Source organism: Pagrus major, chromosome 1, assembly GCF_040436345.1.
Source record: "Pagrus major chromosome 1, Pma_NU_1.0".
NCBI lineage: Eukaryota > Metazoa > Chordata > Actinopteri > Spariformes > Sparidae > Pagrus > Pagrus major.
This window is the reverse complement of record NC_133215.1, coordinates 24458547-24464546: the sequence shown is the minus strand read 5'-3', so window position 1 is coordinate 24464546 and position 6000 is coordinate 24458547. Positions and strand designations below refer to the sequence as shown.

Here is a 6000-nt window from a genome sequence, read left to right as displayed (position 1 = left end):
CGATCATCTCCGCCCCCTCCCTGACTGTCTGAATCTCTGCGAACCAATAGGCCGCTGTTACGAGCAGCAGAGAGACAATGGAAAAAAATCACATCATCCTGATGACCTTGCTCACTACCACCACCTCCTCTCTGACTTCACCTCAACTGTGTCAGCAGGCAAATCTGCCCTCTACCTGTCAAAGATCAACTCCTCTGTCTTCAACCCCAGGAAACAATTATCCATGTTTTCTTCCCTCCTCACCCCTCCTACCCTCCCTTCCTCCCTCACTGCTGATGACTTTGCAACTTACTTTACCAAGAAAGTAAAAGACATAAGCTCCTCATTTACTCATATGCCCATCCAGAAAGCACCTCCCCAAACTCTCACCTCTGATGGCCTTACCTGCTTCAGCCCTCTCTCCTCTGAAGATGTTCACACACTAGTTATGTCTAACTGTGCCACCACCTGTTCCCTTGACCCGATTCCCTCCTCCCTTCTCCAAGACATCTCGCACGATATCTTGCCATTCCTCACCACCCTGATCAACTCCTCCCTCACTTCAGGTCGTATTCCAGCTCCTTTAAAGACAGCTACAGTAAAGCCACTCCTAAAGAAACCCACCCTAATGTGGCTCAGCTGACATCCAAAACTACAGACCTGTATCTCTTCTTTCATTCCTCTCTAAAACCCTGGAACGCACCATCTACAACCAACTGTCCTCCTATCTTTCACAAAACGACCTCCTTGACCCCAGCCAGTCAGGCTTCAGGACTGCCCATTCCACTGAGACGGCCCTCCTCACAGTGACTGAGTCGCCAGAGCCTCGTCCCACTCATCTGTCCTCATTCTCCTCGACCTATCTTCTTCGTTTGACACAGTCAGCCACCAAATCCTCCTCTCCACTCTGGCTGAACTTGGCATTGCTGACTCTGCTCTAACTTTGTTCACATCATACCTGACAAATCGCACCTTTCAGGTCATATGGAATTACTCCTTGTCCAAACCCTGCTTTCTGGAAACTGGTGTCCCTCAAGGCTCATTACTAGGACCACTTCTATTTTCACTATACACTAGATCAGTGGTTCCTTTGTCTGCTCTGAGGTTGTGAGGTTACCAAAATTATATTTGTGCACGTTAAATTTATAAAATCCCAGTAACACACCCAACTGGATAATCGAAACTCTGTATAATCCAAATTGAAACATATTTTTGGTCCACATTTAAATTCATTTAAGCTATTAATTACCAACACCCCTGACCTCTGACCTCTGAACTTGCGTAAGCAACCTTATAGTCTCCCGGTAAGTTGGGCTAGGCTAGACCTGGGTAATTCATCCCCGATTGTTTTGCCAGTCATGTCTGAGAAACATAAAAGTACCGATGGTTCATCTGTATCAAAGAAGAAAACAAGGTAATATCTCGAGAGTTACCTTGGTTTGGTTTTTTGAAGGACAGGACAGTTTTTGGCCAGAATGCGTCATTTGTGGTGAGAAGCTAGCTAATGATAGCATGAAGCCAAGCAAACTGAAACGACACCAAGAGACCAAACACCACCAGACTATTGGTGAAAGTCGAGAATATTTTGAGAAGAAGCAATTGGCACTATCAAGAAGATCCACGGACATTAGAAAAGCTTTTGAAAGAGCAGGTAGTGATTTACAAAGAGCCACGGAGGCCTCATTTGACTGTTCGCTGTTAATTGCCAAGGCTAAAAAACCGCACAGTACTGGAGAGCAGCTAATCAAATCTGCCTGCCTGAAAATTGTGGAGAGGCTGTGTGGACCGCAGGTTATTGATAAAGTGAAAACTGTCCCACTCTCAGACAACACTGTGAAAGACAGAACTGATAAAATGGCTGCGAATTGCCAAAACTAGCTGCACGAGAAGCTGAGGAATGTTAACTTTGCCATTCAGCTGGACGAAACGACAACAGTGTCAGACGAGTCCGTCCTCAATGTTTATGTGCAGTATATTGATGGCGAGGACTTGAAACATTCTTATGTCTACAAATCTAGTAACAACAACAACCGGCCAGGATATATTTATGGCTGTGGACTCATATCTCTCATCCAACAATCTGCCCTATGAAAACCTGGTCGCATGTTGCACTGACGGGGCTGCAGCAATGATGGGCAAAAACAAGGGGTTTAACAGCCGCCTTAAGGAAAAAGCCCCAGGGTGCGTGATTTTCCACTGCATGCTACATCGGCAAGCACTGGCAAGTAAAAAACTTTCAGAAGACCTTAGTAACACCCTGTCAACTGTTGTTGTAAACTTTATTAAAGCTCGGCCATCAAACAAGAGACTTTTTGCCCAGCTGTGCGAGGAAGAAGCGCATCAAACACTGCTGCTACACACGGAGGTGCGGTGGTTGTCGCGTGGACAAGTGCTTGTGCGTTTTATGGAACTGCAAGAAAAAAAATCAAGGAATTCTTGCAAGATCACAATCGACCACTGTGTGAACAGCTGACTGATGCATTTTGGATCAAAACGGCATACCTGGCGGACATGTTCACACTCTACAATGAGACGAACAGGCGGATGCAGGGGCCTGAATCCAATGTTATCCAGTGCAAAGACGCCCTGGATGCTTTTGTGCGCAAACTGGATTACAGACTTGAAAAAATGTCGAACAGGGAATTACAGCATTTTCCACTGCTGCTGAAGCAGTCTGCTGGCACTGTGCGTGCGTCTTTACGCACCGAGTTTACCCGGCACCTGAACCTGCTCCGTGAGGAGATTAAGAGCCGCTTCGCTGACATCGGTGAGTACTTAGCGAAGGAAGTGTGGGTGCTGGACCCCTACATTTCCACCCTCAAGTACGTGGAATACCTCGGCTGTGAAGATGAGCTTTGTGACCTTCAAGCTGATTCTGTGTCAAAAAAATATTTCCAGGAGAACAGATACAAAAAGTTTTGGATTGTCAAAGGACAAACTGTTGCTCCCAGACTGGCCAAACACGTAGTGACCAGGGTTATTCTCCCATTCAGCACTACATACTTGTCTGAGACAGCATTCAGTGCCCTTGCGACAATAAAAAAGAAAGCCAGAAACAGACTTGATGTCCACCAGGACTTTAGACTGGCTGTCACAACCATCACACCTGACATTGCATCCCTGGTCAAAGGTATGCAAGCCCAAGGTGGCCATTAATTTGTGAATGAATAAACTGGCACAGAGTAAAAAATATAAGGAATAACTTGTTTATTGTTATTGTTGTTATTGATGTTAGTTGTAATTGTAATTATTACACATAAACGTGTATAGCTGTGTCCGAACCTGTGTTGACATGATGTGCATGTGAATATCAACAGACTTCCCCTGTTCTCTGTGACAGAGCGTGTGTGTGTGTGTGTGTGTGTGACCACTCTGTTCAGTTGTTAAAGGAAAACTGTTAAAGTTTAAAGGTCCCATATTATACTGTTTTTCATCAATTTCACACAGCTGTCAGAGGTCCAACAACACTGTATTCGAAATGTATTGCCCCAAACCCATCCATGGTCCTGAATTTCAGCTGTCTGAAAGTCGCTCAAGTGAGCTCTACTGAGAGCAGGCTGTTTCTGTGCCTGCACCTTTAATGCTAATGAGCTCCGTTTGTCAACGCCTGCCTTGCCTGCTACACGCCCCTCTCAGGGAGAGGATGCCGCTTACACTAGCGGTAGCATGCGCTAATGTTTACGGTGGATGTATCACTATGGCTCGCGGAGATGCTGTCGTTCAACCATACCAGTTTGACCCAGAATCGGACCCAGAAGGAGAGGCTCAGAAAAATACAGACTCTGCGGCTGCAGCAGGACTCCCCAACACAACCACCCGGCTCCCATCCCCCACTGACCTGCAACAGGTAACATCTAAAAACAGTTAGCGAAAGCTGTGTTTGTCTCCAACACAGTCTCCAAACTCTTGGACACTGTTCGCATAGTCTCTGTCTCCGGTCTGCACGTTTCCAGACTTTTTACTGTGACAACCAAGCTCCCTCGTAATATTATTAACATTAAACTCACTTCAAACGCCATTGCATAGCGGACTGAAGCGGAGCTAACTAGTTAGCCAATTTCAAGCTGACTTCACCATACTCGTAGGCAAGAGGGGGGCGTGTTTTCGCTCAGAGGAGCCCGGCCTATGCAAATCACTCCTGTCGTTACATAACGACAGGAGCTGAATCTGAACAGCCTGTAGGAGCCCCGTTTTACCAGTGAGTGGGCTGCAGAGACCATGCAGGACTCATTTGCTTTCCTCATTCTGGGAGTTGGTAGGCTCAGGGAGGACCAGTTTATATATGTAGAGACCAGGGAAAACATGTTTTTCATAATAAGGGACCTTTAATGTTTAGCTCTCATAGAAAGAGACATAGTTAAATGCCGTTCTGTTCGTGTTTTATACACCTGGTGACAAACAGAAGGAAAACTGTACAGATACTGATATATCTTAACAATGAATCATCTTTCTGTTGTAATGAGGTAGGCCTATTCTGTTCTGTGGTAGGCCTATTATGGTCAAAAATTAAACTGTGTGTGTGTAGTTGTGTTTGTGTGTGATACACCTGATGACACAAAAAGAAAGAAATGTATCTATATACATTGTAACACAAGGAGAATAAGAGCAAAAACCTACAACTGTTGTTTATTTTTTGCAAATAAAAGTTTGTAATTAATCACTTTATTCTTTTAGTGTGTTGGGGTTGGGGGGGCCTGGCTTGTTTTTCAAGGAAAAAAGGTTGGGAACCACTGCACTAGATCACTAGTCTCTGCAATCACATCACATGGATTCTCTTACCACTGTTTTTTATTGTTCCTCTCTTTCCCTCCATCCTCACCTACGTTGCAACGTGCATCTCGGAATGTCTGGCAGACATCTCCGCGTGGACAACTGCGCACCACCTCAAGCTCAACCTTAATAAAACTGAACTCCCCTTCATCCCGGGGAAAGACTGCCCTCGCATGGACCTGTCAGTCACTGTCGAAGACATCACAGTATCTCCTTCATCGACTGCGAGGAACCTCGGCGTAATCCTCGGTGACAGACTATCCTGTACCCCCAACATCACTGCTGTGGCCCAATCTGTGGCCAGATTTGCCCTTTACAACATCCGCAGGATCCAGTCTTTCTTCACAAAGGACGCAACACAACTCCTGGTCCAAGCGCTGGTCATCTCCCGCCTGGACTACTGCAACTCGCTCTTGGCTGGACTCCCAGCCTCTGTGACTAAACTGTTGCAGCGTATCCAGAATGCTGCAGCTTGTTTTTAATTTACCCAAATTCTCCCATGAGACCCCCCTCCTCCGTGACCTCCACTGGCTTCCTGTTGCAGCCCGGATCCGAGACGATGGTACTGGCCTTCAAGACTGTCAACGGAACTGCACCCATCTACCTCCAAACACTAGTCAGACCACACGCCCCAGTAACCTTTCCTCAACTACATCAGCTGGTCGGCTGGTACCACCATCGCTGAGAGCAAACAAAGGTCGCTCAGCGAAGTCACGACTCTTCTCTGTTCTGGCGCATCAGTGGTGGAACGAACTCCAGACCAATGCCAGGACAGCAGAGTCACTCGCCATCTTTCGCAAAAGACTCAAGACTCACTTGTTCAGACTTCACATCGACCCTGCATTGTGTGGCAATCTCAGTTGAACGAAAAAGAAAGAAAAACAAAAGAAAACATGCATAAGTTTGGCAGGTCCTCCACTATAACTGCTGTACTAACCCCCCACCAACGAGTCACGGTCTGATTGGGGCTAACCACACTTGAACTATAATACACTATGTTAAAAGAGCGTCTAAACGACGAAGGCAGAATGACAGAGCGGCTATTCACTGTAAGCCTGAATGAGCAAGGCAAAACGAAAGAGAAAAGAAAAGGAGGATAGAGGCAAACAGCAGCCTAACGCCAGGCAAGCTTTAAAAGAAACATAGCCAGCTGTTAGTGACGATACATAAACACTAGCAGACAAAATAGCACTAAGCTTGGGGCACTAGTTACCTGTGTGGTTAGCTGTAGCCTGCACACAATACTCTAAC

The 6000-nt window shown here is 46.2% G+C and overlaps 1 pseudogene; it reads left to right on the top strand.

The window, feature by feature from the left end:
• Positions 1–2490: 2490 nt before the first annotated feature.
• LOC140998302 (uncharacterized) lies at positions 2491–5613 on the top strand (annotated as a pseudogene).
• The last annotated feature ends 387 nt before the right edge of the window (positions 5614–6000 follow it).